Consider the following 15,685-nt stretch of genomic DNA (forward strand, 5'->3'; position numbering starts at 1 on the left):
ATGGGCTGTGAACAGTATCAGACTGACCCCTCGACACCATGTTTCCTTTTTCGTTTCTCTTGTTTCTCCTATGGCTTCCCAAACGAAGAAACAGTCAATGTGTCCCCCAGCCTGGTGAGAAATTCGTAATAAGCTGATAAAGAAATAGTGTTAGAAATACAAATCTAAACATGCCTGAATTAGAAGAGAAAGAGGACTAATCTCAAATCGATGACTGAAACGTCTACCTGGAAAAAAAGAACAGAAGAAAAAATCCAAGAAGGTAGAATGAAGGAAATATAACTATTAGGGAGGAAATCAACAAAATCTATATTCTGTCTCCTCAAAACTTAGGATCCTTTTAAAACCAGCATGAATAGAGAGCTAACTGTATTGTCATGCTACTGAACTGAAGGCTGTCCCTCAGTTCCAGAAGGAAAGGTTTTTGTGGCCCAGCCTGATTGGTGGCCTAGAGAGGTCTAGGTGGAACCAAGGCCTATCATTTGTGGAACATACTTGAAGATATCTATGTTCTAGATCACACACTGGGGCGCTCGTTTCTCCACACTCTGGGTGGTTCAGACGTTTTTGCGGAGACCTTAGTGATTGGACAGGGTTTCAGTTGAGCAGTGGCCAGGGGAAGAGGAGGCAGACCTGTGGAGGCTGGGGATTTCTGTCGGACATTATGTACAGCAGACACCCATCACAGAGGAAATTTACCTTGTACACTTTGTCATAGAGCTTTCCTTGCTGATGGGATTGAAGTAAGCCTCTCTGAAGAGGAACACATAAATGGTGCCCAGAGGCACACACACCTCACAAAAGCACTGACAACCTCTCCTATGCCCACGATGCTTATACAAGTAGGAAGACCACAAGGGTTTATGAGCCAGGAGCCCCTCACCCACACCCTGCTGATTTGCATCTCTCTCTGAAACCACAAACCCCTCAGAGCTGTTTTTAAGGTACGTTCTTATGAGACGAGGTGTTTATCTTGTGATGGGGCTCAGTCAATATAATGGACTTTCCAGCTCAAATTCTCAGCGTGTTGCTGCTCAGTGTCATGGATAAGAAAGAAGGGAAGCTCAAAACTCTGTACCTCTTTTCAGAGTCTAAGACAAGCTGTTTCTTTCTGAAAAGGTTGAGTCTCACAGCAAATCTGCGTGTTGAATGGTGGGAAGATATCCTCTACCCTTGTTTCTGCTTACTTCTGTCTCTTTGCCCTCTCCTATGTGGCCTTAGTTTCCAGTGGGAAATCATCTTGACCCAGTCTCCAGCCTACATGGCTCTTTCCCAAGGGGACACATTCAAGATCATCTGTGAGATGAGCGCTGGTATAGGCACCGACCGCTTAAATTGGTACCAACAGGAGCTCGGAGCTTCTCTTATGTTCCTTCTTCATGGCACAGCAAACCTGGCTGCAGGACTCTGTCTCACTTCAGCGGCATTGGATCTGGGAACTCTTATTCTCTTAGGATTGGCAGCCTGGAGGCCAAAGATGCTCCAACTGTTACTGTCAGTAGTGGGGTAGTTGCCAAACCCCAATGTTACAGACATGAACAAAACTTCCTTCAGCAGCTGAGGGCCAAGCTGCTCTCCCTCAGACACTGGGAGGGTATGGCCTATGCTTCCTGTGTCTCAGAGACCTCACGGTGGCCCTCGAGGGGGTCTGAGCTTTGCTGAGTGTCGAAGATGCTTGGCCTTCGGAGGAAAGGGAAGAAAGAAAATCTGGGGATAAGTCGGTTCTCAATGGGCTCGAGTTTGGTAACAGCCTGTGCAATGAAGGAAAAAATGCAGGTGTGATGCAGTGTCTCAAAATAGAGCATTAATCCTTTTGTGTTTTTAAATTTTTTAAAAATGTTTGGTTGTTTGGTTATTTATTTATTTATTTATTTAGGGAAAAGGGGGCAGAGAGAGAAAATCCCAAGTAGGCTCTGCACTGATAGCGTGGGGCCCAACACAGGGCTCAATTTCATGATGCAGGTATCATGACCTGAGCCAAATTCAAGACTTGGAAGCTTAACCAACTGAACCACCCAGGAACCCCTAAAATGCTGAGTGTTGCTGACACACAATGTTATGTTAGTTTCAGGTGTACAACATAGTGGTTGAACAAGTTCATTCATTATGCTCTGCTCCCGATAAGTGTAGCTACCATCTGTCACCAGTCTAGATATTGCAGTATCTAGACTATATTGACTAATTGACTATATTCTTTCTGCTCTGCTTTTAATTCCCATGATTTACTCATTCCATAGCTGGAAGCTTGTACCTCCCACTTCTTTTCACCCACTTTGCCCATCCCCCACTCCCCACTCCCCTCTGGCAACCACCAGTTTGTTCCCTGTATTGGTAGGTCTGATTCTGCTTTTTCTTCTTTTCTTTTTCTTTGTTTATTCATTTTTTTTTTAGATTCCACTTACAAGTGAAATCATATGATATTTGTCTCTCCCAGTAGGACTTATTTCACTTAGCATAACACCCTTTAGATCCAACCATGTTGTTACAAATGGCATGATCTCATCTCTTTTTGTGACTGCACTATATCTATATCTATATATCTATGTCTATGTCTATACCTATATCTATATATACACCACATCGTCCTTGTCCATTCATCTATCTTAGTACTTTTAGTTTGCTTGTGATTCTTGGCTATTGTAAGTAATGCTGCAATAAACATAAGGGTGCATATAGCTTTTAAAATTAATTTTTGTTTCTTTGGATCCATACCCAGCTGGGGAATTATTGTGTCATATAGTATTTGGATTTTCAATTCTTTTGAGGAAACTCCATACTGTTTTCCACATTGGTTGTGCCAGTTTGTATTCCCACCAACAGTGTTAGAGCAGTAATTTTTGGGTAGATTATTATTATTATTTTAAATTAGTTTTTTAAAGTTTATTTATTTATTTATGAGAGAGAGTGAGCAGGGAAGGGACAAAGTGGGAGAGAGAGAATCCCAAGCAGGCTGTGAGCCAGAGGACTTGGTCTCACCTTCAAGCAGTGCTCTCTGTTACGTGAACTGGCTTAGGTCCAGGCACTGAGTCAGAAGCTGTGATTGTAGGCCTCAGCTCACCCAACCTAGAGTTTTCCAATCATATGCATGAAATTCTCCATGGGTTTTTCTTGCACATGAATTTAGCTTCGGTCCCTCCATCTTGACCCTGAGTTTACTTCTTGGCCTGCACTCGGAGGGCTATATAACTATCCTCAGGTGTAAGGAAAACCACCAATAAGAAGACAAGGATTAATGTTCCCTATTAATGGTTATTTATGACACGGTTTGCATATTTTGTCCTTGAGATAATGGCTTTTCCCTTGAAACTCCCCCAAGCCCTCAACCTTGCCTTCAAAATAATGAATGTTTTCCTACACAGCAGGATAAGGGCTGTTCTCTTTATCACTTTGTAGCCTTTTTACTATAACTGCTCAATTCTGCTTCTATACTGCCCACTTGCCTGCTTGCTCATTATAAAAAGTCCTAAGTCTTTGGACTTGGGACTGCACATTTAGAGTTCTGTGTTAACTCTGTCTGGCTGCGGCCGGTAATAAAGATGCTCTTAATTCAGCTTCAGTGCTCTCGGGTGGTCTCTGTGTCTCTTGGCATAACAGTCTACACATGAATTCAATCCTTAATAACCCATGATTGATTCGTCACTGCTACAGATCCCTATTTCTGATGTTGCTCTGCACCTGCTGGTCCTTTTGGAAATTGTACACACTCTACCTGTGAACTTATCACTACTTTCTGGCCTGTGCTGCTCCCTGATCCCATTTGTCACAGGGTGACAGTGGGAAACCCATTCCCCATAGGAATCCCAAGATTCCCTGGGAAATCAACTCTGAGACAGAGAGATTTCAGACTTATTTATTATGGAGTGTTCTTGAGATGCACATCTCTGGAATGGAGACACAGGAAGCAGGATTGGATAGATAGAGAAACTGAGCTGTGAAGGGGGTTCAAGTGAATCCACTGCCTACCCCACAGGGAGGCTTAGAGATGTAATCGCTCTACAGAGTCGACTTGGAGTGGAGCAAGGGAGCTGGGCTTTGTACCCTTGCATCCAGTGATTATTGTCTTTCCTGGAAAAGAAGTGTAACCTTGGGCCAGTTCGTTCTTCAGCAAGGTAATGTCCTCAGAAGGCGACCAGCTGAGGGTGGCCAGCAGCAGACCTCAGCACCTGCAGGGGTATAGCTCTTATTTGCGAAGGGGAATCTAAGCAGCACCCTGCAGGCCCTCCTCTCCATCATTCCCATTAACTCAGTGAACTCAAGCCAATGGAGGCTCTCATGCCAGTATCCCCTGGGCAAATGGACCCATGCCAGTTCAGGCACGCACAACTAATAAGTTATTGTTACTTGTGGTTATATCCATAGACACTGAGAGTTATATGTTGGTGGGAATAAGCCAGTTCCCCTCAATCTGAGTACCAGAAGACAGTGGAAGCAAGTTTCAGACATACTGAGACACGCATAAAGTCATTTCCTAACAAGAGGGAACATCAGATCTGTTGCACAGACCTACCTCACCCCCAGAGCACACAAAATGAGAAGAAAATGAAATGAAAAAAAATTAGACCCCATTAGAGTTAATAATTCCTTTTCAAATGTATCATTAAGGAAGTAAATACATAAGCAATAAAATGGGAGAAGATATTTTCCTGCACATTTCTGACAAAAGATCCACTTTCAGTTTATAAGGAACACACTAGGTAGCCCCTCTCTGACCCCGGCTTCTCCAGATCTCAGTATCCTGAAAGCACCTCCTGTCTGACTCTTGCACCCACTATTGGGGTCCCAGATATAAGGAATTCTCAAAAAAATTGAAGTCCACCTGTGTGTGTGTCTGACTAGACTAAGCACTGCCCAAGAAACAAACTATCTAAATAGCATCTCAATAGTAATACTTATGGTAAATTACTTAATCATTAGTCATCACAGAGATGTAAATTTTAACAATTTCAGTAACTATCAGTACAGATATAATAAACAGTCTGACAATAGCAAGTATGGGGAAAGGAATTACAGCAAGTGGAAATGTTATACATGGTTGGTGAAGGGTAAAGATGTTCCCCATTTCAGAAAACTGTTCCATAGTATCTACCAAAGCTGAGGCTGGCTCTGTGACTCAGTGCTTTCATGCCTCAGAATACATCCATGGGAAGTGAGTGCATATCTTCACCAAAGATTTTGAAAACATGTTCTTAAGAACTGTAATGATAACATATTCAAATCTGAAGCCATTAATTTATTGAAAAATGAAGATACTATGACATTTTCTCATAACAACAAACTATTCTGCAGTGAAAAGGAGCAAGTTACTGCCACACTATCAACGTAGAGGAAGTTCAGAGAACATGTTGAGCCAACGAGGCAAGACACGAAAAAGTACATACTTTATGATTCCAATTACATTAGTACAAGACCAGAGAAGGTTAGCTCTACATGGGTAGGAAATAAGAGAGGTGGTGGCGGCCTCTGGTGGTAGGGATGGAGCATGGCATTGATTGGCAAGAGCATGAGGGAATAGTGTGACTCTGGGGTGGGTGTGTCTGTTTGATCTGAGTGGAGGTGAGAGGGGGGATGTATCTGCTCATGTTCACCCAGGTGTACACTTTACATTCACATTATAACAGTAAAGGCACTTTAATTTTTAAATGAATGAGTTCATCAGTGAGTAGACATTATGGGCTCAAGATCAGATGTTTTTCCTGTCTTTTTCCCTACAATCACTGGTCCCTTGAACAACCTGAACTCTGAGAACCTCTCATTTCTAGAGGATTATTGTGCAACTGATTACTGTAGACAAGCAAGCCCTCAGTGCACCACTGAACACATATCAGGTCTTCATGTGTTCAGCACATGGAAATAGACTGTGTCGGTGTTGCTATTTATTATTATTAGTAGTAGCAGCAGCAGTACTAGTATTTTCTTGGATATGGGCTCCTTTTTTTTTTTTTTTTTTTTGCCTAGTTTCAGAGTGTATCTCAGAGATGGGATTCAAAGACCAAGCTGTGGACAAATTCCTTTGCAGGTTTCACCTAGAGATCTCAATATTAAATTTTTGAAGGTTTGAGGCTTTGGGGTTGTCAAGAAAGGATGCTTTAGAAGGACACAGTCCCTTGTGTTCTCTCTCAAAATAAATAAATGAACTTTAAAAAAAGAATTACAATGGGATTTTCCCTTAAGTTTTTTGCAAAGAGGATATAATTGGAGAGAATAGACCTGTCCCACCCTGTCTTGCTAGGTGTCTCATATATGCAGCCCAGCAGTTGAGGCCTGCCCCATGAGAGCTTTGAAAAGTAAGAGAAGTGATAAGAATGGTCTATGGAAACGACAGGGGGGAGGCAGAACTGAGTGCTGTGCAGGGCATTCTTCCAGACTAAAGAGATGGACCTGGGGGATGTGAAGAGTGTTATTAGTCAGAATCCTCCAAAGAAGCACAACCAATGAGATATCCGTGGAGACAGAGATTGTGAGAATAGAGAGTGTGGGGGATAGCGAGTCCAGAGTCTGTAGAGCAGGCTGGCAGGCTGGAAATCGAGGTTGGTGTTGATACTGCAGCCTTGAGTGGGAAATCTTTAGGCTGGAAACCAAGGCCGAGTTTTCTATTGTTGCATCTTAAGGAAGAATTGCTTTTCCTTTGGGAAACCTCAATCTTTCTTCTTAAAGTCTTCAACTGATTGGATGAGGCCCCCTCCCTCATCATGGAGAGTAACCTGTGTTATGCAAGATCTACTAATTTAAATGTTAATCACATCAAAAACTACCTTCAGGACAACATCTGAATTCCATTTGACCACACCACTGGGCACCCTAGCCTAGTTAAGGTGACATGTAAAATTAACCATCCCTAGGGGCAAACTGGGGGGCTGAGTGATAGGAGAATTGGCCCTAGGTGAGGGTGAGGTATGGATTCCCAGCTAGGGTGTACTTGATACAGAGTATTGCTGGGTCTTATGAAATTTCTCAGGCCCAAAAGCAGTGCAGAAGCCACATGGACATCTGTAGAAGAGCCAATGTGCCACCTGACCAAGCAAGTGCCATGTACCCGCCACACTCAGAAAAGACTGGTAGAGTTCAGTAGCTGGACGTGCAGTAGACCTGTAGTCCCAAAATCCTATGCTCTCTTGATGGTGATGCACACTCAGTTTCTTAAGGGAATTGCACGCCCCCCACCCCTATCCTCTCCTGTGCTGGAGAATGAACAGCAGGACTAGGAACAGGCAACCCTGATCTGACTTCTCAAACCATTGGATGAAACTTTTCTTTCTCTTTTTTTTAATGTGTATTTATTTTTGAGAGAGGTAGAGACAGAGAATGTGAACCCAGTAGGGGCAGAGAGAGGAGGACAGAGGACCCAAAGCGGGCTCTGTGCTGACTGCAGTGAACCCAGTGTGGGGCTGGAGACAGATCTGGGGCTTGAACTCATGGACTGTGCAATCATGATCTGCACCAAAGTCAGATGCTCAACAACTGACTGAGCCACCCAGGCACCCTGGAGCTAAGTTTTCTTGAAAGAACCTAGAGTAATTAACTAGCTAATTTCACACCAAATGGAAATATTGAACTGAAAAAATAGAATAACTAAAAATCAGGATTCAGACTTTCCGTAGCTCAAATTAGAGTCCCACCTTTCTCCTACAGTGAGAATGTTCTGAGCCTGTCTCCCATTTCTCTGGCCCTTTGAACAGCTCCAAAACTGAGCTCAAGGGCTTGCAGAATCCTTACAGAGCTGCAGGAAAAAAATGGCTTTGGAGTCCCAATAATTTTGGTAAGAGATTCTATAAAACATTGGGTCCAAAGTTCTCCATTTTCTTCTTGTGCCTTCCATTCCTTTCCCTCCTCCCTCCCTCTAACCCTCCCTTCCTTCCTTTGTGCTTCTTTCCTTCCTTCCTTCCTTCCTTCCTTCCTTCCTTCTTTCCTTCCATTGTTTGTTTCTTGTTTCCCAGCATATTTTATAATTTCACCATGATTATTGATATGAAGAGGCTAGCTCATCATTTCTGGAAACTCAATACATTGAACAACATTCTTGAATTTCAAATAGAAGCTCACCATTAGGTCATGTAGCAGTATGTCATATTGAATTTCTAAGTAGGTCTAAGAGTTTCTAAGTTAACTTCTGTGTTTCTAGTCCTACAGCTATATTTTTTGTGATCTTTTTTTCTCTCTAAATTTACATTAGATACTTTTATAACCCACTGCTCATGGAGTTTGCTTCCTTACTCACCAGGTGCTTTGCATAGACTTCACCCCAACCTTGCCCCCTGGCCCAGAGCAGCTGCTCAGGTTTGATAAAAGGGGCCTCTGCCATGTAAGCTAAGCTGCATCAGGCAGGCAGGGACAGCAAGATGGTGTCACAGAGGCAGGTCCTCATATCCTTGTTGCTGTGGGTCTCAGGTGAGAAATTTCATATTTGCCACATGCTTTTTGGAGTAGTATCATTTTAGAGTTAAAAACATTTTTGAAGATATAATAAGAAATACTGGTTCTTTCCAAAATAGCCCCAATTATGCGCTGACATGCATATTTCTCAAATGCCATATTTCAGGGTGTCTGCGCTAAAGTGCGTGTGTATCCTCATTACCTCCTCGTGATTGCAGGTGCCTGCGGGGCGATCACGATGACGCAGTCTCCAGCCTCCCTGGCTGGGTCTCTAGGCCAGTGGGTCACCATGAACTGCAGGGCCAGTCAGAGTGTTAGCAACGATGTAGCCTGGTACCAACAGAAACCAGAACAGCGACCTAAGCTGCTCATCTACGACGCATCCACCCGGGCGTCTGGAGTCCCCGACCGATTCAGCGGCAGTGGGTCTGGGACAGATTTCACCCTCACCATCAGCAACCTCCAGGCTGAAGATGTGGCGACTTATTACTGTCAGCAGCATAATAGCTCTCCTCCCACAGTGCTTCAGCCTCGTACCCAAACCTCCTCCCCAGGGCCCTGGGTCAGGGAGGCTTTGCTGCACCTGCTGCTGCCTCCCTGCTCAGCCCTGAATGCACAGGTTCCTGAGTCCGCCTGAGAAGCCACCTCTCCCAACTTCTTCCTTACAGGGCTGTTTAAAGACAAGGGGAAAATTAAGGGGAGTGGCTTTTTCTGGATCCCTTTTAGTGGAGATTAGTGAGCACAAATGCCATAAAGATGTTTTAGAAGGATGTCATGAGATTTTGTGTCACAGGACCTGGTGTGTTTTGCACGGACATTTGGCATAGTTGAGCCAGTAAGGTTCGTCTCTACCCTTTGTCGAAGGATCTAGTGAATTTCACACCCTGATGGATGAATTCTTTCTTCCCTGTGCCTCCTTGACTCTGGAACATTTCTCTTGTAATTCCTTATTCTCTTGGTCTCCTTTCTTCACCTGCAGTCACCTTTCAACTCTGGCCCTTCCCAGTATTAAACCTTTGACCTGTCTGATTTAGAACCTCCTATGTGGAATGTAGCATTCTTTCTCACTTTATCCTTTGTGGTCTCTATTTTCCAGCTTTTCTGCCCGATGTACCTTATGTTTATTTCTGCTCTATCTCCTTTCATATCTCCTTTCTCTCTCTCTCCATTTTTTCCAGGTCTACTTTCTTACAAAGGCAACTCTCTAATTCTTTCATCTCATCATTCTAGAAATATGGGCTTCTTCCTCTGCACGTATTTTCACCTTTTGTATCCTCTTTCTTTAAAGTGTTCCCTTGGGCATTCAGGTCTAATGTATCTGAAGCAGCTCATAGCTCTAAGTGTTCTATAACTTGGGTCCCTTGGAAAGCATTTATTTAAGAAGCTCATTTCAGGATAAAAATAAGAAAAATCCCAAGAATTTTAGCCTGATTGCTTCACCTCCCTCTGAGATACATGGTTGATGCATTTTGGCTTCAGGAAAGACCACAACAAACCTGGTCAGTGTACTCTGAACACTCTTACCTACAAAACAACTTCTCAAAATGATTAGAAATATTGTTAAAGTACCCATATTAAGGAATCCATATCATTCATTCCAGATGTTTTTTGATTGCTCACTATGTGTCAGGAACAAAGATATCTGCTTTCACCTGAGCTCCGAGGGACAGACAATAAATACCTATATCAGTGAATAATTACTATGTTGTTTTGGAAGTTGTATTAAAAAAATGAAGGGATTCAAAACTTTGTGGGGTAAGATTGAGTAGGAATTTCAAATCGGATGACGTATTTGTTAAATACTGCCATGTAATAAGTCACCCCCAAAATGTAGTGGCTTAGAATGGTAACATTTTTATTGCTGTCATGTTTATTGGTTGGCTGAGCAGTTGTGTTAATATGGAGCAGGCCTGATTGATCTTGATTGGCCTTGGCTGGCTTGTCATGTGTTTAAAGTTAGCTGACAGGTCAAGTAGGTACTTTTCTTACAGAAAGGCTTACATTTCTTTCTTCTCTTTCACATTATTGTGACTATCAGCTTTGCCATCTGGGTGTCTGGGCCTCTTGGCTCTCATTGTGTCTTAGACTAATCCCAACCTTCAGTGACAGGTGGCAGGGCATCAAGTGAGAAAGTAAGCACATGAGGCATCTTGAAGCCTAAACTTAGTACTGACATAGTTCCCAGTCTGATGCGTTGTAATGATATTTACAGTAGATCCTGTTGAAGAAGAGGGTAAATTGACCCCAGCTCTTGAGAGAAGGAGCTGCAAAGTTATATTACAAAACGCATGGGTAGAGGAAGGGATAAAAAATGGGGGATCTGTATTTGCAATCAATCTACTGTAGAGGGTCATAGAGGGCTGCACTGAGATGTGACTTAATCAATGTTCAATGTGGTAAGGAAAGGAACCATAGAAGTATTTTTAGGCAGTAGAGTTGTAGTTGGTTTTAAGTAGAGGAAACAGCACATTTCTGAGGCAGGTTATGATCAGCACGTAGGGGAAGTAGAAGGAAGCCAATGTTGCCAAAGTGGAGTGTACAAGGGAAATGAGATAAAAGAAATCACAGGTAGGTCACCATATATAGGACTTTGTAGTCTTCTCTAAGGATTTGGCTTTCACTTACAATGATGTGGTAAGTGGGAGAGGTATGAATAGAGCAGAGTATAGTTTGGTATGTAGTTTAACAGGATCTCTCTGAGAGGCCTGACTGAAAAGACAACAGCTGGGTGGCCACTACTGTGATCCAGGGTTGAGAAGATCTGTGCTATGGCAGTGGAGGATGGAACAAGTGGTGTAATTTGAAGACAGAGATATTAACATGCTGATGATTTTGACAAGGAGCATGAAAGAAAGAAAGGTCAGGGTGATTCCAGAGTTTCTCTCTGAGTACTAGAAGGGTGAAGTTCCCACGTGTTTCAGTAGAGAAGACTGTGGGAGAGAGGATTTGGGGGAGATCGGGAATTTGGTGTTGGACATTTTAAGTTAGAGATGTATGTTAGATCTCCACATGCAGCTGTCAAGTAGCCATTGGATATATGAGTCTATGGTTTAGGGAGAGGATTGGACTGGAGCTTGGAATATATGATAAACAATGGCAGGAGTGTTGCCTAGAACAGAGGCCTAGGGGCTGAGCTCTGAGGCAGGAGTGATAAGGAGAAACAAGCAAAGGAGTCTGTGAAGGAGAGAGGGATGGAAGACCAGTAAGATGGTGTGATGCCGTGGAATCCAGAGCAAAAGGTATATCAAGGAAGAAAGTGTCATCAGTATGTTAAATGCTCTGATGGGTCTAGAGAGATGAGGACTGGCATGTTGCCATTGTACTTGGCAATGTGGAGATCACTGGTGACCTTGAGAAGAGAAGTTTCAATGAGATGGTGGAGGTAGGCCCTTGAAAGTAGAAAGCTCAAGAAAGAATGAGGGTAGACGATCTGGGGATGATGAGTGTAGACAGCTCAGCCGGTGAGATTTATGGTGAAGAAGAGTGAAATAGACCATAACTGGAGGGAGATGTGATATCAGAGAGTTTTTGTTTTTAAAGATGTTTGCATACTGATGGGAATCATGCTAGAGAGGAGAATGCTGATAATTCAGGAATGGGGGAGAAGTGCCAAACAATTCAGTTGAAGAGGCAGGACATATAGTTTCAGAGGGAGTGGCCTCAGATGGGAGGGCTGTCAGCCTCCCCACAGTGCCAGGAAGAAAGGCGGAGTTTGGCAATACCCATATCAGCGGGTCAGAAGAGAGATGAGCAGCCCGTTAATGTTCTCCTCTGATCCCCTCTGTTCACTTAGGAAATAGGAAATGGGGTACTTGGTTTAAGTTAGGATGGGGGAGGAGATGTTAAGACTTGAAGAAAGAAAGAAAGAGAAAGAATGGACACTGAATAGACCAGGGAAATGAGATATGATTGTGGGCAGGTTTAAGGGCCCTTAGAAAGTGATTGGTCATGAATCTGAAGTTTGGAGAAGTCAGAATTGCTGTGTGTTTTTCTCCAGCAGGCATGTGGAAGGTTCGGATTTTGTTGCATGAAATGAAATAATGTAAGGTGAGGAAGTTCTTGTTTTTAAAAGAGTCACTATAAAGAAGGATCATGGAATTTAAGTTGAATAAGGAGGGAAATGAGTATATGACGGGCTTGGGCATAGAGAAAATGTAGATAGGTCAATAGATATGTTAAATGATAATTTTCAGAGAACAGTAAAATTATGACTCTCATGGAGATATAATATTAATGAACACATGTTAAATTATTTCACTCACATCATGAGTGAAACTAGGAAGATGTTGTAACTCGTTCAAAGGAAAAGTCAAAACACACGTATATATGGAGCGAAGGAATACATTTTGGATGGAGGTAAAATGGTTTTCCAAAGTGAGGTAAGAAGTCAATTAAATGACTATTAAATAGAACAGAATCATGCATCTATCAGTTACCAACAATTTAGAAAGAGTTGCAGGATAGCTCAAAGACAATGAACAGGGGAAGAGATATCCTGGACAGGCACACAACAGACATGCTGAATTTTTCATGGCAAGACAACATATATTTTCCTATCGATGTCAGGTTTCACTCTAATGAAAGCTAGAAATTGTTGGCTATTACCATGGCAGGTGGAGTGAGCTGCAGAGCTCTTAGAAGTGGGCGAGCCTGAGATGCTTAGCATTTTAATAATGGAGTAGTTGCTGTTATTTTCTAACGACGTGTCTAAGGTATGGCCATGAGAGTGAATGATCAGATTGGGTGGTGAAGAGACAATTGGAGGGGAACCAATGAAACAACTGAGAGAGCAGGATAATGGAAGGATCCTATATGAATGTATTGAAACCAGCAGGCATGTGGGAGGGTCTATGAGCCAGGAACTAAAACATTCCAGAAATGAGGAGAGACTTTGGGCCTGGTGTTTGAGTGCAGGAAGGAGTGGTACTGGGTGGCATGTTCTACCTATATGGATTTCAAAGGGTGGGTTTTCTGTTTTTAGGTAGGAGGTCTAGAAGTGGCAAAAGAAAGGGGCAATGGGAGCTCCCTGAGAGGGCTGCCGAGGGAGAGCACAAGCTGAGGAAACTTTTAGAGGAGACTGAGGCTACAGGGCATGTCAGCAGTTCACAGGGTGTGAGTTGGGAAAAGGTTTTAAAGTATCAGGTGCTGGCGTGGGTGGGTGGCTCCATTGGTTAAGCCTCCGACGATGAAAATTGGCTCAGGTCATGATCTCGCTTCATGAGATCGAGCCCCGTGTCAGGCTCTGGGCTGACAGCGTGGACCTTGCTTGGAATTCTCTCTCTCCCTCTCTCTCTGCCTCTCCCATGCTTTTGTGCATATACTCAGTCTCCCTAAATCAATCAAAACAACAACAACAACAAACAATACCAACAACGGCTCTTCTTAGGGAGCACAAGGACCTACACTAAGGGAACCCTCCACTTGGGGACATTCTTTCATCTGAAACATAGGAGCAGGACCCCGAGGATCTAGGATGGTGGCGCCATCTCACTACCTCTCCCCCTCCCCAGGCTACTCAGACCCTGTCCCAAGAGAAGTCCCAATTATCAGCATCTGGCTACAGGGCTGGACCTGTGGCAGAGGCATTTGGGGTGGAGGTTGATGTAAATCCCCATGGAGGATGAAGGTAGAGGTGGCAGGGTCAAGGCTTGTGGTGGCCCCTGAGATGCTGCCTGCCAGCACCTCCCCTGTGCTGTCTGCCCTTGCCTGGCCCGACCCCTTATAAATGACAAGCAACTGGAATTATGGGTTAGGAGAGGATAAATCAGAATTATGGGTTAGGACAGGATAAATCATGTGTGGTTGAGCCTGCTCCTGTTTGGGGAACGGTACTTGGGAGGGCATCTTGCAGAAGACAAAGAATTAGCTCATGGGAGAGAAAGATTTAGGTGGTAGGTAAAGGCTGTCCTCTTACCCTGTGAACTTGAGGTCACATGGGTTTTTCTTCTCTGCTTGGCCCCGGTGCCTGTACATGACACATTAATGTTAGATACAGAGTGAACGGGAAGTTGGGGACTGGTATTCTCCACTCAGAGAAAAATGACCCTTCTGCCTGTGAGGGCTTGGGGGGTCAATGACATTGGTTTTCAGGATTGAGCAGATGGAGATCCCGGTCTTACCCAACAGAGGCAAGTTCACTCATTAGTGTAGGTCCCCAGCCTCCACCAGACTGCCATGCTCACCCCTCTCACCTTTTCCAGGTTCTGATGACATTTCAGGACTTGGTTTCGAAGCCATTCACTCAGTGGAGCTGACCTCCCCTCCCAGGCCACCCAGTGTCCATCTTTTATAATCCCACAGCTTTCTCTTCTTGATAAGAATCACAACTTGAAATACATAATTTTGCTTCTATGCAATTTTAATCATAGGGAGTAAGACAAACAACTCCGCTAACGTTGAGGCAGCCCCAGGACACTCCCACACGTGGCGTCTCAGACAGACTAGAAGGCAAAGATTTAAGAAACTGGTCACAGAGTCTCCTGGGACATGCTTGAGCTCCAGATGGAAATATCTGGTGACCCCAAGTCCCACAGGGTGCTGTGAGATCACGTGTCCCCATTGAGCACAACCTCAAGGTCTTCTGAGCTGCTTTGTGTCTTGTGTTCATTAGGCAAAGCTCCAGGCTGCTCTGGGCATCCTTAAAGGCAGCTGGTCAGGGCCGCTGAGGAGCAGCGTCTAGTCCAGCCATCAGAGACGGGGTCTGGGGCTCCCCTGGTATGGATCCTGCCGTTCTGGGTTCCAGGTGAGAGGGTGGCACACAGAGAAATGTTGGGCAAACTCACTGTGGCCTCGATGCTTCTGATGTCCCTAGGCTCTTGGTGGCAGAAATTAAAGCATTTGGTGTAGGTTTCTGGTTGCCCAGTTATCTCTTGTTTTCTGGTTACTCATAGTGTCATTCATGACTTTGACTCAAGGGTCACCAATGACATGGGCCTACATTGGGATGATGTCAGTGCATCTGTTAAGTTTGTTGTGTCTGTCATTCCAGGCTCCACTGAAGGCATCGTGCTGACCCAGTGTTCAGCCTTGTGACCGTGTCTCCAGGACAGAGGGCCACCATTCCTGCAGGGCCAGGTGGAAAGTCAGTGATACTTGGGGCATTACCAATGATATCATCTGGTATCAACAGAAATCAGGATACTGTCCTAAATTTCTAATCTATGAAGCATCCCAGTGAGAGTCTGGGGTCCCAGCCAGTTTCAGTGGCAGTGGATCTGGGACTGAGTTCACCTTCAACATTGATCCCGTGGACACAGGCGATGGTGCCAACTGTTACTGCCAAAAGAGTAAGGAGGCCCGTCCCGCAGTACTCTGA

At 44.1% G+C, this 15,685-nt stretch overlaps 1 pseudogene across 1 annotated transcript; it reads left to right on the forward strand.

Moving 5' to 3' along the window:
• Positions 1 to 8,321: 8,321 nt before the first annotated feature.
• LOC144233687 (immunoglobulin kappa variable 4-1 pseudogene) lies at positions 8,322 to 9,007 on the forward strand (annotated as a pseudogene). Its single transcript, XR_013335732.1, has 2 exons — positions 8,322 to 8,385; positions 8,589 to 9,007. The product of XR_013335732.1 is annotated as an immunoglobulin kappa variable 4-1 pseudogene (transcript).
• Positions 9,008 to 15,685: the final 6,678 nt, after the last annotated feature.

Source organism: Crocuta crocuta, unplaced genomic scaffold, assembly GCF_008692635.1.
Source record: "Crocuta crocuta isolate KB4526 unplaced genomic scaffold, BGI_CrCroc_1.0 scaffold275, whole genome shotgun sequence".
In the NCBI taxonomy this organism is placed as follows: Eukaryota; Metazoa; Chordata; class Mammalia; order Carnivora; family Hyaenidae; genus Crocuta; species Crocuta crocuta.